Genomic DNA, 19,265 nt, shown 5'->3' on the forward strand with positions numbered 1-19,265 from the left:
AGCTCTTACGAACTGAAATTGGGACTCATCTGACCAGGCCACGGTTTTCCACTCGTCTGGGGCCTAACCGATATGGTCATGAGTCCAGGAGGGGTGCTGTAGCCGATGTCGTGTTGTTAGCAAAGGCACTCGCATCGGTGTTCTGCTGCTATAGCCCATTAACACCAAATTCCACTGCACTGTCCTCACAGATATATTCATCGTGTGTCCCACATTGATTTCTATGGTTATTTCATGCAGTGTTGCTTGTCTGTTAGTACTGACAACTCTGTGCAAACGCCGATGCTCTCGGTCGTTAAGTGAAGGCCATTGGCCACTGCATTGTACGTGGTGAGAGGTGTTGCCTGATATTTGGTATTCTCGGCACACTCTTGAAATTTGTGGATCTCGGAGTCTTGAGTTCCCTAACGATATCAGAAATAGAACGTCCCACTCATCTAACACCAACTACCATTCCTCATTCAAGTCTGTTCTGTTAATTATCGTCGTGTGTCCGTAATCACGTCGGACACCTTAACCCACGAATCACCTGAGTACAAATGACAGTTCCGCCAGTGCACTACCCTTTTATACCTTTTGTGCGCGATACTACTTGCCAAAAATGAGGGGGTGGACGGCGTTCACTAAATTAGACGAAATGAGAAAAAAATCTTTTTGTAAAACTCTTTTCTGCTTCGATCTGAGTAAAAATGCAGCAAAGTAAAAAACAACATCAAACCCCACAAATTCTCTAGGTTATACGCAGGTGTAATGTATGCCATCTCTTTAGTAGGTTTTTTACATCTTCTATGCATTCCAGTGATAAATCGCTGTACTACTGTGCCACATAGCAATGCACATTTGTTTACATGACACTTTGATCATGAGAAACGTGGAAGATAAGTAGACTGTTCGTAAATTACATATTCTGCATCGTTTACGTTGCATTAGAGATACAGCCACAAATATCACGGTAGAGTTAGCTGAATGCTGTATAATAATGTACGCCCAAAGGATGCGGCTTTTTGTTTGTTAAAATTATGTGCTGCACATCAACATTCTACGTGTGCATTGAAGTTGTATTACCTCTGATTTAATTTTTCTCAGATGGCCAGTGGGAATGATGCTTTAGGAAACGATCATTGAAAAATCGCTGACGCAACAGCAGTACTGAAAACAGCTAAAATTCGCTATGAGCCAGGTCACATGACTACGAGAAACCACTTGAAAGTTATTTCCACGAAGAAACTGCAGCGTTGCGTTCACCCAATGCGTTGGTGCATTCTCTTGGTAAAAGAGCGCATGTGCAGTAATTTCCAGCCGTTTTTCACGCAATAATGGAAGGAATTTGTTCTTCAAAATGTCTTGGTAAGATGCATCTGTAATTACAGTGCCCTTTCGAACGCAATGAGTAACGACTACGCTATCTCTGTCCGAGAAAATTGCCACAGTCATTTTTTCACCACTGGCGATTACCCTAATATTTTTGGTGGCGATGAGTGTATTTGCTTTGCTTCTATTGAGCAGACTGGTAATTCATTTCAGAACTGAAAACCGGCGTCCATGTCTCATCCATTGTCACAGCCAGTGAGGGAAACTCCAATTCCTACCAACATCATGTGTCAACATTGACAACATGACACATGCACAACCATATGATCATGCACCAGCACTCATGACATCCACCTGGAAGACGCAGTTCAGATCTTCGCACAGATTCCATGGAAATGCCAACTTAGGTGGCGATGTGTTCCACACTCATTGGGTAATTACTCGATCACACTGTCAGACCAGCTGGTGCAAGGCCGAGAATGTCTTGGTTTGTTGGCTCATGATTTTCTGCCTTCTTTGAACTGTTGCACCCTACAACACACATTATACACATCCACAACACCATCACCACATTTATCACTCACCTGGCGATGAATTTCATTTGGCGTCAAGAGAAGCAAATTGAGATAATGAATGATTACATGCTGTTTATATAATGGAAACGTCGCCATTTTAAGTGTCAAAAACAGCCCTCACTCTTGCTGCTGTCGCTAGAGTCCTCTGTGTCTTGCAGTGCTTTCACCTCTGTCGCATATTCACAGTGAATGTATGCGTATTTTAAAACAAATCGCATATTTCTATCTGTTTCCAGTTCTGAGAAAAGTTTCGATGGTGTTGTACATCGTATACTGCGATAGATAGTACCCAAGTAGGTTAACCCTTTAGATGACAGCTCGCTCAGGTCTCCCAAGGGCTATTACTGCAATGGATGACCGCTATTATGGCTCGGAGGAACCCTGATAGAAACGCCATCATGTTGAATAATGCTTTTCGTGCAGCCACAGGACGTCGTGTTATCACTTAAACTGTGTGCAATAGGTTGCATGATGGGCAACTTCACTTCCGACGTCCGTGGCGAGGTCCATCTTTGTAACCACGACACCATGCAGCGCTATGCACATGCACCCAACAACATGCGGAATGGACCGCTCAGGATTGGCATTACGTTCTCTTCACCGATGAGTGTCGCATATGCCTTCAACCAGACAATCGTCGAAGACGTGTTTGGAGACAACGCCGTCAGGCTGAACTCCTTAGACATACTGTCTAGTGAGTGCAGCAAGGTGGAGCTTTCCTGATGTTTTGGGATGGCATTATGTGGGTCGACGTACGCCGCTGGTGATTATGGAAGGCGGCGTAACGGCTGTACAATACGCGAATGCCATCCTCCGACCGATAGTGTAACCGTATCGGCAGCATATTGGCGAGGCATTCGTCTTCATAGACGACAATTCGTGCTCCATCGTGCAAATCTTGTGAATGACTTCCTTCAGGATAACATCGCTCGACTAAAGTTGCCAGCATGTTCTCCAGGCATGAACTCTATCGCACACGCTTGGGATAGTCTGAAAAGGGCTGTTTATCGACGACGTGACCCACCAACCACTCTGAGGGACCTACGCCAAATCGCCGTTGAGGAGTGGGACACTCTGGACCAACAGTGCCTTGATGAACTTGTGGATGGTATGTCACTACGAAAACAGGCATACATCAATGCAAGAGGATGTGCTACTGAGTGTTAGAGGTAACGGCGTGTACAGCAGTTTGGACCACCACCTCTAAAGGCCTCGCTGTATGGTGGTATAATATGCAATGTGTAGTTTTCATGGGCGGAAATGATGTTGATTTTGATCTCTGTTCCAATTTTCTGTACAAGTTCCGGAACTCTCGGAATCGAGTTGACGCAAAACTTTTTTTGATGTGTTTATATAGACAGTGTTCCACAGAGTTGAAAACATGATTTTATTCTCTGTAGAATAAAATTTATTAAGACTTTCTAGCCTACGAACTTGCATATTATTTGTTAATATGCACTTTGCTCTGTGATAACAATATGCCATTCGACTCCAATTAAAGCATATCAGGAACAGCTCATCACACACACAAAAAGCAGTGTAAAGAGGACTTAACCAGAATTGGCAACAGAAGCAATAGAATTTTAATATAAGCACTAGATATAAGACCATACAGGAAAAAAGTAACACTCTAGAGACACTGTGTCAAGATCAAACTACCTTTACGCCATTACAGGAGCAACAATGTGTCAGCAAGAGGCATATCGGAAAAATATGACATGGAAGGACTTGAAAACATTTCGAAGAAGTATGAAAGTCTTGTGTCTGTACCATAAAAAGTGAATTGGCAGTCGTTATAGTGGACGTTCTAATGCTCCAACTGCCAAGACTATTGTACCAACCTTGTTTAGACAACTATTACCTTATGGACGTTGATATAATACAAGATCTTGCTGATAGTTTTAGCAGAATGGATATGTGACTACCTAACTGTAGTAACCGCAATCAGATACCACCAGGGGACACTGGCGGAACAGCTTAGGGCGCCGAAGGAGAGTCGCCAATAACTATGGAAAGAAAACAGCAGTAGTGGACAGAAAACGAAGCAACGTAGCAAAATGACATGTATACTACTGGCCATTAAAATTGCTACACCAAGAAGAAATGCAGATGATAAACGGGTATTCATTGGACAAATATATTATTCTAGAACTGACATGTCATTACATTTTCACACAATTTGGGTGCATAGTACCTGAGAAATTAGTACCCAGAACAACCACCTGTGGCCCTAATAACGGCCTTCATACGCATGGGCATTGTGTCAAACAGAATTTGGATGGCGTGTACAGGTACAGCTGCCCATGCGGCTTCAACACGATACCACAGTTCATCAAGAGTAGTGACTGGGTATTGTGACAAGCCAGTTGCTCAGCCACCATTGACCAGACGTTTCCAATTGGTGAGAGATCTGGAGAATGTGCTGGCCAGGGCAGCAGTCGAACATTTTCTGTATCCGGAAAGACCCGTAAAGGACCTGCAACATGCGGTCGTGCATTATCCTGCTGAAATGTTGGGTTCCGCAGGGATCGCATGAAGGGTAGAGCCACGGGTCGTAACACATCTGAAATGACGTCAGCTGTTCAAAGTGCCGTCAATGGGAACAAGAGGTGACCATGACGTGTAACCAATGGCACCCCATACCATCACGCCGGGTGATACACCAGTATGGCGATGACTTATACCCTCTTCCAATGTGCGTTCACCGCGATGTCGCCAAACATGGATGCGACCATCATGATGCTGTAAACAGAACCTGGATTCATCCGACAAAATGACGTTTTGCCATTCGTGCACCCAGGTTTGTCATTGAGCACACCATCGCAGGCGCTCCTGTCTGTGCAGCGTCAAGTGTAACCGCAGCCATGGTCTCCAAGCTGATAGCCCATGCTGCTGCAAACATCATCGAACTGTTCGTGCAGATGGTTGTTGTCTTGCAAACGTCCCCATCTGTTGACTCAGGGATCGAGACGTGGCTGCACGATCCGTTACAGCCATGCGGATAAGATGCGTGTCATCTCGATTGCTAGTGATACGAGGCCGTTGGGATCCAGCACGGTGTTCCGTATTACCCTCCTGGACCCACCAATTCTATATTCTGCTAACAGTCATTGGATCTCGACCAACGCTAGCAGCAATGTCGCGCTACGATAAACCACAATCGCGATAGCCTACAATCCGACCTTTATCGAAGTCGGAAACATGATGGTACGCATTTCTCCTCCTTACACGGGACATCACAACAACGTTTCACCAGTCAACGCCGGTCAACTGCTGTTTGTATATGAGAGATCGGTTGGAAACGTTCCTCATGTCAGCACGTTGTAGGTGTCGCCACCGGTGCTAACCTTGTGTGAATGCTCTGCACAGCTAATCATTTGCATATCACAGCATCTTCTTCCTGTCGGTTAAATTTCGAGTCTGTAGAACGTCATCGTTGTGTAGCAATTTTAATGGCCAGTATTGTATGAAGACTGAACAAAACAGAGTGCCTAGACGTAGCAATATCAGCAACCAAACATCGATGAGTACAACAAACAATACGAGAGCGTAGTCGGAACACAACTGAGGTCTGGACCCTGCGCTGCTAGCTTTATAGCTCGGCCGCAAGAGGGCACGGTCTGCACATATCATTGAGGCGACGTCATAGTGCATGCATTCCGGAGGGCTTTCACGCCCATCGAGCTGGAATACCAGACCAACATCAAACCACTACTTCAGTGTGGCCGAAGACGGCTACCAGGGAAAGCATAATGTTGTTGTAAACTATGACAGTACTGTTTTACGTGAACAAGCCCCAGTTTCACAGTAAAAATACGAGGCGTGTTTTGTAAGTAAGTACCGTTTTGAAATTTAAAAAAGTCGTGCTAAGACATCTCATTAATTTTATTTTTACATGAAAGCTTGTACCTTAATGTACGAACTGACGCCATCACAGTCTGATTCTTCCTTGTTGACGTTGTGTACTGAATGTTTAAGGTGCCTCCGATAATCGTGAGTCCCGCTTACTGGGAAGTACGGGCTGTTATAAGATTTCTTAGTGATAAAGGGCTAAAAGCGAACGATATTCATCGTGAGATCTGTGCAGTTTACGGAGAAAACATTATGAGTGATGAAATGGTAAGAAAGTGGGTGAGAGCATTTAAATACGGCGGCACAAATGTGCATGATGAACACTGGAGTGGGCGTCCTTCGGTCGTTAATGAAAGTTTGGTGCAGGAAGTGGACAATAAGGTGAGAGAAAACAGATGCTTCACGATTTCCTGCTTGCGGGATGACTTTCCTAATGTTTCTCGAAGTGTTTTGTATGGCATTGTGACAGAGTACTAGAATTACCGAAAATTATGCGCACGTTGTTTACCGAAAATGTTGACAGATGTGCACAAAACCAAACGTTTAGACAGTGCATTGGCTTTCTTTAAGTGGTACCACAACGACGGTGATGATTTCTTAAGCCAAATTGTTCAAAAATGGTTCAAATGGCTCTGAGCACTATGGGACTTAACTGCTGAGGTCATCACTCCCCTAGAACTTAGCACTACTTAAACCTAACTAGCCTAAGGACATAACACACATCCATGCCCGAGGCAGGTTTCGAACCTGCGACCATAGTGGTCGCGCGGTTCCAGACTGAAGCGCCTAGAACCGCTCGGCCACCCTGGTCGGCCGCCAAATTGTTATGAGCGATGAAACACGGGTGGCCTATGTCACATCAGAATCAAAGCAACAGTCCATGGAAGTTGAGCAAGGGCATCGTTTTGCTGCAAGACAATGCCCATGCACATGTGGCGAATCAGACCACAGATCTCATCACATCTTTTCGATGGGAATCTCTAGATCATCCTCCGTACAGCCCCTATCTTGCGCCCAGTGACTAACATCAGTTCCTGCAATTCAAGAAACACCTGGGCAGTCAGCGTCTTCAAGACGATGACGAAGTCAAAACAGTGGTAATGCAGTGGTTAACAAGTCAGGCGGCAGACTTCTATGAGGAGGGTATTCAAAAACTGGTACAACGTTATGACAAGTGCCTTAATGGTTCAAAAAGATTTCGGGCTTGCAGGCGGTTGTTGTAAACTTCATTCAAAGATATTTCGGCTGGACAACTGCCAGCCATCTTCATGTGAGCCGAAGGAGGACTGACGAAGAAATTTTTTTTCCCTTTATTGTCATTTTAAACCTGTTTACAGGCAGGCCTGCAGCAGCATACTACGCCGCTCTTCGGCCGCAGAGAAACATACAAGAAAGAAATGATGACAATGTGAGAGGAACAGATGGTGGACATATAAACGAAGACAAACACATTTTAAAATACATGGAGCCGTTAAGGGGCGTAGAGTCCAAGATAAAAATTGTTCAGGCACCGGGACACAGACATAGACGAAAGCTGTCACACGTGAACATAGGTGCACAAAACGAGTAACACTGAACCACTTACGCACAAACGACGGCACACACAGAAACACGAGGCGGTGACCTCCGGCGCGCGAATGTTCACTAACCGTGTACGAGTCTGGGGACCTGCCAAGAGAGGAGGAGGGGGGAGGGTGGGAGAGGGAGAAGGAGAGGGGAGAAACGATGCAATGGGTAGGGGAGACAGGGGGAAGGGAGAAGGGGGGAGCCCAGGGGAAGAGGGGTGGAGGAAGGGGACGGGGGAAAAGGAAAGAGAAGGGAGGGAGGGTGCCAAGAGGAGAGGCCACAGGAAGTGGTGGTGGGTAGGATCAAAGTTGATAGGAGGGGTAGATGGAGGGGAGGAGGACATCATCAGGGATGGGGAGCTGCCGGAAGCCACCTTGGGAGAGGGTAAGGAGGGTGGAGAGATGGAGATCGGGTGGGACGTGGAAATACAGGCGCGGCAGCAGGCGGGGTTGGGAGAGGATGGGCGAGACAAGCGGGTGAGGAGGGTCGAGTTTGCGGGAGGTGTACAGGATCACGAAGACGTTCTCCGCTCCAGCTTATATAGTGCGCTGATAGTACTGCCGCGCATGCGTTGCAATTGCGGAGGCAGAAGGGCCACACCGCCCAGCGGCAGCGCCCTCGCTGGTGGAATTGCAGTACTCAGCTCCCGTCGGTATTGTCGCTGGCCGCAGCTATCGAAGTCTTCTGACGGCTTCGTCTCGAGCAAATTTCGGAGATGACGGGATTCCATGCGTTATTCAATTGGTAACCACGTTCATTAGATTTCCTGCAATTCGTATTTCAACTGATTCTTTGATCATAGAGTCTCAAAGAGTTTTTGCAGTGGCCACAATCGAAGTTTTGTCGTACTCCATTGAACGTCCGTTAGAAATACAATGTTCCGCAACTGCAGACTTACAGGGTCGCAGTAGGCGAGTGCAACGTTGATGTTCTGTACAACGCTCTTCCATTGTACGTGTTGTCTGTCCTATATAGGCCATACAACCGTGTCAGTGTTGTATGGCCTATAAAGGACAGACAACACTGACACGGTGTTTTGTAGATTTCCGCCTTCCGCAGTAACAAATCATCCTTCACCGATCCCAGCAAATCCGAAATCTTAGAAGGCGGACGAAAACCCACTTTCACATTAAAATGATTAGGAATCCTTGCTATCGTGAAGGAGATATTTCCGACAAAGGGAAGAAAAGCTAGGGACTTGGCTGGCGCGTCCTCCTCTTTATCCACTTCCCGGTTCCTGGCTCTAGTTGAGAAGGCCCTGTTAATTTGCCGGGTCGAGTACCTATTGTCTCTGAACACCGTCCTCAAATGTGCCAGTTCCTTAGGCAAATTCTCTGCATCAGACACTGTGTGTGCCCTGTGTACAAGGGTTATAAGTACACTCATGGTCTGGGATGGGTGATGGCAACTTGAGGAATGTAAATATAAATCAGTGTGAGTAGGCTTGCGATAGACAGAATGTCGCACAGTGCCGTCACTCTTCCGTTTAACCAAAACATCCAGGAATGGAAGGCAGCCATCTTTCTCTAGTTCCATAGTAAATGAGTATTCTCATGGGTGGAGTTAAGATGATGAAAAAACTCCATTAACTTTTCTTCTCCGTGGGGCCACACTATGAAAGTGTCATCGACGTATCTCAAAAAAAAAAAAAAACAGTTAGTTTTCAGACCGCTGATTCAAGTGTTCTCTCCTCAAAATCCTCCATAAAGAGGTTAGCCACCAGAGGAGACAGAGGGCTGCCCATGGCGACACCGTCAGACTGTTCAAAATATTCCTGGTTAAACATAAAATAAGTTGAGGAAAGAGTATGTCGAAAGAAAGCAGTAGTGTCCGATTCAAACTGTTGACCAATTAGAATCAAGGAATCCGCAAGAGGTACTTTTGTGAAAAGGGAAAGTACATCAAAACTTACTAGAAGATCCGAACTACTTAATTGGGGAGCCCCCAGTCTGTTAATAAATATTGACGGAAATTATGTATTAAAAGTGGATTAAGGTACAGGCTTTCATGTAAAAATAAAATTATTGAGATATCTTACCACGTCTTTTTTTTTTAATTTCAAAACGGTACTTACTTAAAAAACGCGCCTCGTATATAACTTATATGTCAGATCACAAGACCAGGAGTGAAGGAAGTTGTTGGTAATCATCTTATCAATTTTATAAAGTGCCCTGATACTTGTGTTCCAGAAACTTTTACATCTTCCTTGGCTAAAGAACATGGTATTTTCAGACTAGAAGCTAAGCTTTATAGCTACGGAGTGAAGTCAAGCAGTCGGAAACGAGAGAGTAGAGAGGGCTCTGAGGAAGACATCAGCCAATTGCACACTGACTGAGCCCTCTCCAGGACGACAACGCGACAGCAGCGACCTCTATGCGAAGAGGACATAAGCGCCGTGCCGACTACACCTACCCACCCAGAAAAATCATAAACAACACCCTCCACACCTTCCCTGACACAATACACCAACACGAGCATGTAAGACCACTACACATACAGAACAACGACACTCCCACCCCTCTCCACCTCCAGCCGCTGAACCCCGACCGCCCACCACCATAAACCCGCCATAGTCGACTGTAACCAAAACGGCAAAACAACTCCGCTTCCACTGTCACCCTAGCAACAAAACCCATTACGCAACACGTACAGTGGCTTGAGCCCAAATAAAAATATAAATTAAGTCATTGTAAAGCTGTATCAAAGCAGTCCAATCACACAACTGTTAACCCATTCCCATCCCCACTCAGGCCACTGGTACAAAGTAACTCAATAACATACTATCAAAATTCAAAAATTCCATATTAAGTAAAATGCTACCATTCTAATAATTTCCGGGTATGCAGCCGGATCCCGTTGACATTCTGCAGAATGTCGACGGGATCCGGCTGCATACCCGGAAATTATTAGAAGAACAAATACGCAGGGAAAATTTCAGAAGTCACATAAAATGCTACCAGCTTATAAGATAGTGTTAAGTCAAATAAAAACGAAATTACTTATCAAAAACAGTAACTAGGTATTTATTTATTTTTTGAAAAATTGTAATTAGTCTCTAAGTTAACAAAAAAATTATATATTGCTAAAAGCTACACAAAAGCTACTTAAGAGAAACTGTAATTCGTATGTAAGTTAGCAATAAGTTCAACATAAATGAAGAACAGCAAAAGAAATACCCTCATATCTTGCCCCATTTGAGCAATAAGCTCTCCAGCGGCCCATCCGCCTCCCTTTAGGAGCAGAAATGAAAAGCATAAAAAAAAATTTAAAAATTTTCGCGTACCACTTCTACAGCAGCAGCAAGATTAGGCACTTCAAGACCAGCGACTTAGAAATTGTATACACTGGAGAACTTTACTTATTTTGTTTGTCGCCCTTTGCTTGCGGCACATCTGTGTTATTGTCAAAGTATTGTATTTCCTTTTGTAATAAAACTCATTAAAACGATTTCTTTGAATGTTGTCCAGCGATCCGAGAAGACAGGCTTCCTATACCCCACATATTTGACGTCAAGGGAGGATTCAACATTTATAACTATACAGGGTGTCCTAAAAGTCTTCCCCTGATTACATAAATTTATAACTCAGGCTAGAAGTAAGATACAAATATGAAACTCGTGTCGAATTGTTTACGACTATCAAAGTTTTTTTTCTGTTTTAGGTTCGCAGTTCGTAAGTAGTGGATGAGGTGCAGTGCCCAAGAAGCCATGTAAACCAATCAGGAGAAGGCACAGTGTGTCCTGTGGTACTATCAGACACGATCACCAACCACAGTGCAGAGACACTTCCAGAAGGAATCCACCTGAAGCCAAGAGCATTAAAGCCTGGTATGGGAAGTTCAACAACACAGGATCGGTTGCTGACCTTCCGAGGACTGGTCTTCCAAGAACCTCAGCAAACAGGGTGGAAGCTGTAACGCAGTTTTTTTCTGCGAAGTCCGAAGAAATCGGTGCGCAGCGCCTCACGTGAATTACAGATGTCACAGAGCTCTCTCCATGACATTTTACGCAAACGTTTATTGTTTCGTGCATACAAAGTGCAAAATGTTCAGATCTTGTTGCTCAATGACAGTACACGTCGATATGACTTTGCGGCCGAAATGCTATCACGTATTGAGGACGATGATGGTTACCTCAGACGAATTGCCTTTTCCGACGAAGCGACCTTTTTTGTCAGTGGAGTTGTGAATCGCCATAATGTGCGCATTTGGGGGTTCACAACCCCCTGGTGAGGTCATGGAGTGCACCAGAGGCAGTCCAAAGGTGAATGTTTGGTGCGCGCTATTGCACGATCGAATTATCGGACCATCACCAAGTTTACTGATGTGTGAAAAAAAACTTTTATAGTTTGTAAACAGTTACACACCAGTTTCATATATGTATCTTACTTCTAGCCTGAGTTATCAATTTATGTATTCAGGGAAAGACTTTTCGGACACCCTGTATATCTTGTTTAGGCGCTGGGCAAAACCATGTACGAATTATACAAAACGCATTACACTGAGCTGGCTGTGAAACTTATATTTATTCTGCTACCGGTTTCGGTCTTAAACCATCTTCAGCGGTAGAAAAGTTAGCCGAGATTTAAAACACATGTCATACATTCTTTGCCATAGTACGTTACTAATGAAAACAATAACTGCCAATATAATCGAAATGAAAAAAAAATTCATTTACGCTGTAATTTCATATTTGGTTTGATCCATTATAAATAGTTTTGAAAGCCATAAACAGGCAGCATTCAGGTCAATGCTGCATAGGGCAACAAAAATACCATCGAACCAAGAAAATATGCAACAAGAAATAAACACAGTGAAAAAGATTGCCGTTTCCAATGGCTACAATGCTTCCGTGCTTTGTGTTAGCAGAAGAGCCAACACCGTGTTACGAGTGGAGGCCGGAATGCAGGCGTTTTAGCTCACGCAGGCTAGCGTGAGGAGGGAAGAACTATACTGACGTGAGGTCTGTAACATGGCAAGGAATTAGAATTCAGAAAGCGGACGTAATTAGTTTGATACTTAACTTTAATCGATTAGTGATGAACGTCGCTCTTGACGGTGCATGATTCAAAATATTATCTGTTGAGAATACATTCTTGAAGATAGTAATTATAGTAACTGAATATGGCGCCTTGCTAGGTCGTAGCAAATGACGTAGCTGAAGGCTATGCTAAACTGTCATCTCTGCAAATCAGAGCGTATGTAGACAGTGAACCATCGCTAGCGAAATCGGCTGTACAACTGGGGCGAGTGCTAGGGAGTCTCTCTAGACTAGACCTGCCGTGTGGCGGCGCTCGGTCTGCAATCACTGATTGTGGCGACACGCGGGTCCGACGTATACGAACGGAGCGCGGCCGATTTAAAGGCTACCACCTAGCAAGTGTGGTGTCTGGCGGTGACACCACACCATGGTTGACACCATCTTAGATAAAATGAAGGAAAACCCAGGTACAAACTGCACCACAGAAGAAAAAGAGAAAAACAAATGTATATCTAGTATTCCATACATAGGCAATGTACCACAGAAGATTGAAATATTTTCAAAATTCACAGAGTAAAAATTGGGTTTTCTACATCCAATAAGCTACAGAAAAAAGTAACACCTAATATAACGTGCAATCATGATCCATATTCAGCTGGAATATACAAGGCAATATGCCAGGAATGCTCCAAGTTCTACCTAGGACAAACAGGCCGAAATTTCAACACCAGGTACACAGAGTACATTAGAGCATACACACACAACAAACACACTACATCAGCAATATCAACACACATACATAATACTGGACACCCATTTGGAAAAATAGAGCAAAATGTCAAAGTAATCCACCGACTAAATAAAGGACATAAAATGGATTTTCTTGAAGAACTGGAGATATATTCACATTACAGAAAATATGATGATAAAATATTAAATGAAAAACTTGAAAGTGAATGAGTGAATTTCTTCAGATGTTTCGATAATATACTACAAAACAGTAAAACATAGAAATAAGCAAAATTGTAAAATCAATATAAGTAATTTATGAGCCAAATTGTTAAGATAAATAACCTCTGTACCAATGTATATCATAATCTGTTAAAGACCTATAATGTTATCTCTGTGGACTACCTGTAAGAAGATCTTTGTAACTGTTTTGTTTATATAAGATATGTTCGATGTTTAAAGTGTACAACAAGTTGTGTGTGATGTTTAGTGTGTGTGAGACTCTATACAAATGGACCATTAGAAAACTGGAAGTACAAATTCTTCTAAATTTCGCCACTAACTTCACAAAACGAATTTATACCCAACTAAAAAATCGCGTGTTTCTTATGTATTGCAGTAAAAGTCAACGAAATGAAGCAGACTCACGCACACTGACATCAAAAGAAATGGCTTGACACACACAAAAAACGCACTTGACAATGGGAATTATTTCTCGAAACGCGTCGTGCGAAAAGTAAAATAAAGAAAAATCGTGACTGGTAGCAGAAGATTTATTTATTTATAAAGAAATCTATTAATTACATATCTAGTAGCAGAAATAGGGAGTTGCAAATATGGGCTTAATACCACGTTCCTTAGGAGAATAACTCTCTAAATTCGGTGATAAGTGTAATTTTATTACGAGCTTACACCAGTGGCACTGTGCACTCGCAGTTTCAGCTTGTTAATACATACCCTGTGATCACCGTCTATAATCAGTATCGTGAAATCTGTGTGAAGACCATTTAATCCTGATGCAATACCATACCTCGATTTATAAAGCAAGTGTAGTTTTTAACACAGATATCGTTAGCGATACTTCTGTGTGACTGTATGGGCAAGACTGCTTTTTATGGAGGGTAAAAGTAACACGGTCGTTGCGGTCGTGTTTTTAACATCTGGTCGATTATAAGATGGAAGCAATGGTACCACTTGCAGGGAAAAAATGAGGCATGTCTGTCCATCGCAGATTTTCGTTCAGTATTGTTTGGTGTCACCAGTATTCAGTCATTGGCAAAGTACTATACTTAATAGTGGATGTGTGACAGATTCGCTCTGATCGGCAGGCTTGTAAAGTTTGTGTTGGGGTGTAAAGTTACTGTGGTCATTGTCCCAACATGTGCAAAGAAAATGACTGCCCCAGTCATAAGACAGGTATGGATTTGACATGGAAGGTTGCGATTTCGTTGCATCGGTAGCCATAAGGGGGATGAAAGACTTGACATGGAAAATTATCACCTGTCATAAGAGTGGTACAGATATTGATATTTCCAGCGCAGCAGGCGTCTGGAGGAGGTATTTCTGATACACTACTGGCCATTAAAATTGTTACACCAAGAAGAAGTGCAGATGATAAATGGGTATTCATTGGACAAATATATTATACTAGAACTAACATGTGATTACATTTTCACGCAATTTGGGTGCATAGATCCTGAGAAATCAGAACCCAGAACAACCACCTCTGGCCGTAATAACGGCCTTGATACGCCTGGGCATTGAGTCAAACAGAGCTTGGATGGCGTGTACAGGTACAGCTGCCCATGCGGCTTCAACACGATACCACAGTTCATCAAGAGTAGTGACTGGGTATTGTGACGAGCCAGTTGCACGGCCACCATTGAGCAGACGTTTTCAATTGGTGAGAGATCTGGAGAATGTGCTGGCCAGGGCTGCAGTCGAACATTTTACTGTATCCAGAAAGGCCAGTACAGAACCTGCAACATGTGGTAGTACATTATCCTGCTGAAATGTAGAACCAGTTAGGTTCCTCTCAGAGTATACTGATAAAACAGCTCCATATTTAGCAATTATATACAACCACTCGCTCACAGAAAGATACCTACCTAAAGACTAGAAGATTTCTCAAGTCACGAGAATAACCAAAAAGGGAAGTAGGAGTAATCCGCTGAATTACAGGCCTATATCACTAACGTCGATTTGCAGTAGGATTTTAGAACATATACTGTATTCGAACATTATGAAGTACCTCGAAGAAAACGATTTATTGACATATAGTAAGCACGGATTCAGAAAATATAGTTCTTGTGAAATACAACTAGCTCTTTATACTCATGAAGTAATGAGTGCTATCGACAGGGGATGTCAAATTGATTCCATATTTTTAGATTTCCAGAAGACTTTCGACAACCTTCTTCACAAGCGTCTTCTAATCAAACTGCGTGCCTACGGAGTATCGCCACAGTTGTGCGACTGGATTCATGATTTCCTGTCAGAAAGGTCACAGTTCGTAGTAATAGACGGAAAGTCATCGAGTAAAACAGGAGTAATATCCGGCGTTCCCCAAGGAAGTGTTATAGGCCCTCTATTGTTCCTGATCTATATTAACGACGTAGGAGACAATCTGAGTAGCCGTCTTAGATTGTTTGCAAATGCTGTTGTCATTTACCGTCTTGTAAAGTCATCAGATGATCAAAACGACTTGCAAAATGATTTATATAAGTTATCTGTATAGTGCGAAAAGTGACATTTGACCCTGAATAAAGAAAAGTACGAAGTTATTCACATGAGTACTAAAAGAAATCAGCTAAATTTTGATTACGCGATAAGTCACAGAAATCTGAGGGCTGTAAATTCAACTAAATACTTAGGGATTACAATTACAAATAACCTAAATTGGAACGATGACATAGATAACATTGTGGGTAGAGCAAACCATGACTGCGATTCATTGGCAGAACACTTAGAAGGTGCAACAGGTCTACCAAAGAGACTGCTTACACTACGCTTGTCCGCCCTATTCTGGAGTTTTGCTGTGCGGCGTGGGATCCGCATCAGGTGGAACTGACGGATAATATCGAAAAAGAACAAAGAAGGGCAGCTCGTTTTGTATTATCGCGAAATAGGGGAGATAGTGTCACAGACATGATACGTGAATTGGAGTGGCAATCATTAAAACAAAGGCGTTTTTCGTTGCGATGGGATCTTCTCATCAAATTTCAATCACCTATTTTCTCCTCTGATTGCGAAAACATTCTGTTGGCACCCACCTACATAGGGAGAAATGATCATCACGATAAAATAAGAGAAATCAGGGCTCGCACGGAAAAATTTAAGTACTCGTTTTTCCCGCGTGCCGTTCGAGAGTGGAATGGTAGAGAGACAGCATGAAGGTGGTTCATTGAACCCTCTGTCAGGCACTTCGTTGTGAATAGCAGAGTAATCACGTAGATGTAACTGTTTTAAGTAGATGAAGCACAGCTACAACCGTCTCTATAGAAATATTCTCAGTAAAACTTTTACTTTTTGTGTTAATAGTTAAAAACCACGGACGAGTTAAGAATTTAAGATGTCTCGATGAAGCCATCCACGAGAATGGATTAGAAGAAGGAGCAATTAATGCCAGAATGAGGAAGTTAGACCAAGCATACCAACTGACAAAGAATACCTGTAGCAATAAGTCTATGAGTATAGAGGCCAAGTTCCGACACTGGAATGCAATTGTAAAACTTGAGTGCTTATATGCGTCCGAAACTTTGACCATGAATAGACAAGGTCAAGCTGAGCGGCTGGAAAAGCGAGAGCGTAGGATATTAAAGAAAATCCTATGTAATAGATGGGTTGATGGACAATGGCGAATGAGATCAAATGAGGACTTGTACAGCAAGACAGAACCTATCACAGCATCCATTAAGAAGAGACGATTGTTATTTGACGGTCATCTCATGAGGATGGACGATGAGCAACTAACTAAAAGAATATAGAGTTTCATCGAATCTAAGAAAACAAGGCCAAGATGGTTCGAAGAATGTGAAAAAGATCTTAGGCAGATTGGTATCTCAGAAAGAGAAATTCCTGACAGGAACAAATTTAGAAGATCGGAGAACAACTACCAAGGTTTTAAAATGGCATCAACGTCTAAAAGACGGATAGGGCCATTATCCGAAGAGCATAAAGAGGCACTTCTTGATGGGCTCTGAAGATACTGGCAGGAAGCCAAAGCTGGAACAAGAACAAGACCTAGACGCTAAAATGAATGTGGTTGTTACCACGCAGTCCATAGAGGCTCAACTCGATAGTAATAATAAATAAATAAAACACTGCTTCAGGATTCACATGTGTCCTCCTTATACAGTCTTTCTCATTCAATTGTGAGGAGACTATTCGGCAAAAAAATTGATTTTTTCACGTCTTACAGTCTGACAAGGTCGCGGGAGTAGACAACATTCCATTAGAACTACTGATAGCCATGGGAGAGCCAGCCCTGATAAAACTCGACCATCTGGTGAGCAAGATGTATGAGACAGGCGAAATACTCTCAGACTTCAAGAAGATTATAATAATTCCACTCCCAAAGAAAGCAGGTGTTGACAGATGGGAAAATTACCGAACTATCAGTTTAATAAGCCACAGATGCAAGATACTAACACGAATTCTTTACAGACGAATGATAAAACTGGTAGAAGCCGACCTCGGAGAAGATCAGTTTGGATTCCGTAGAAGTGTTGAAACACGTGAGGCAATACTGACCCTACGGCGTATCTTACAAAATAAATTACAGAAAGTCAAACCTACGTTTCTAGCACTTGTAGACTTAGAGAAAGCTTTTGACAATGTTGTCAGGAAAACTCTCTCCCAAATTCTGAAGGTGGCAGGGGTAAAATACAGGGAGCGAAAGGCTATTTACAATTTGTACAGAAAACAGATGGCAGTTATAAGAATCGAGGGGCATGAAAGGGAAACAGTGGTTGGGAAGAGAATGAGATAGGGTTGTAGCCTATCCCTGACGTTATTCAATTTGTATATTGAGCAAGCAGTAAAGGAAAAACAAAAGGAAAATTCGGAGTAGGAATTATAATCCATGGAGAAGAAATAAAAACTTTGAGGTCCGCCGATGACTTTGTGATTCTGTCAGGGACAGCAAAGGACCTGGAAGTGCAGCTGAACGGAATGGACAGTGTCTTGAAGGGAGGATATAAGATGAACAGCAACAAAAGCAAAACGAGGATGATGGAATGTGGTCGAATTAAATCGGGTGATGCTGAGGGTATTCGGTGAGGAATTGAGACGCTTAAGGTAGTAAGTGAGTTTTGCTATATGGGGAGCAAAATAACTGATGATGGTCGAAGCAGAGAGGATATAAAATGTAGACTGGCAATGGCAAGGAAAGCGTTTCTGAAGAAGAGAAATTTGTTAACATCGAGTACAAATTTTAAGTCTCAGGCAGTCGTTTCTGAAAGTATTTGTATGGAGTAGGCCATGTATGGAAACGAAACGTGGACGTTAAATAGTTTGGACAAGAAGAGAATAGAAGCTTTCGAAATGTGGTGCTACAGAAGAATGCTGAAGATTAGATGGGTAGATCACATAACTAATGAGGAGGTATTAAATAAAATTAGAGAGAAGAGAAATTTGTGGCGCACCTTGACTAGAAGAAGGGACCGGTTGGTAGGACATATTCTGAGGCATCAAGGCATCACCAGTTTAGTATTGGAGGGCAGCATGGAGGGTAAAAATCGTAAAGGGAGACCAAGAGATGAATACAATAAGCAAGTTCAGAAGGATGTAGGTTGCAGTAGGTATTGTGAATGAAGAAGCCTGCACAATGTAAAGTAGGATGGAGAGCTGCATCAAACTAGTCTCTGAACTGAAGACCACAACAACAACAACAGTCTGATAACAGAGTTTGATAGTGAACTGGTTTTATTTTCGTTATTGCGCATAGTTATTGTGATAATTCCCATAGAAGTAAACCACAGGGCGTATTTTGCAAAGTTCGTAGTGAAAAATGTAGTCGCTGGCCGATTTACCTTTGATGGGTTTATGACATAGGTTGCTGCATACGAAAGTCAGCTAATATATCGAAATTGTTTTTAACGGTAGAAGGAGAGCTATACCTCTTTCCAGTCTCAAGTAAGTAAGTACATACACTGATGGAAAAAGAAACCACAACACCAAGAAAAATGATGCCTATTCAGATTTCGCACCAACCGTATAAGAGTGGTGATACTAGCACCACTTTGAGGATTCTA

The 19,265-nt window shown here is 42.8% G+C and overlaps 1 long non-coding RNA gene across 1 annotated transcript in view; it reads right to left on the minus strand.

Moving 5' to 3' along the window:
* LOC126297428 (uncharacterized) overlaps positions 1–19,265 on the minus strand; it is a 245,256-nt gene that overhangs the window by 22,965 nt on the left and 203,026 nt on the right. The window lies entirely within an intron of this gene.

Source organism: Schistocerca gregaria, chromosome X (assembly GCF_023897955.1).
Source record: "Schistocerca gregaria isolate iqSchGreg1 chromosome X, iqSchGreg1.2, whole genome shotgun sequence".
Lineage (NCBI taxonomy): Eukaryota > Metazoa > Arthropoda > Insecta > Orthoptera > Acrididae > Schistocerca > Schistocerca gregaria.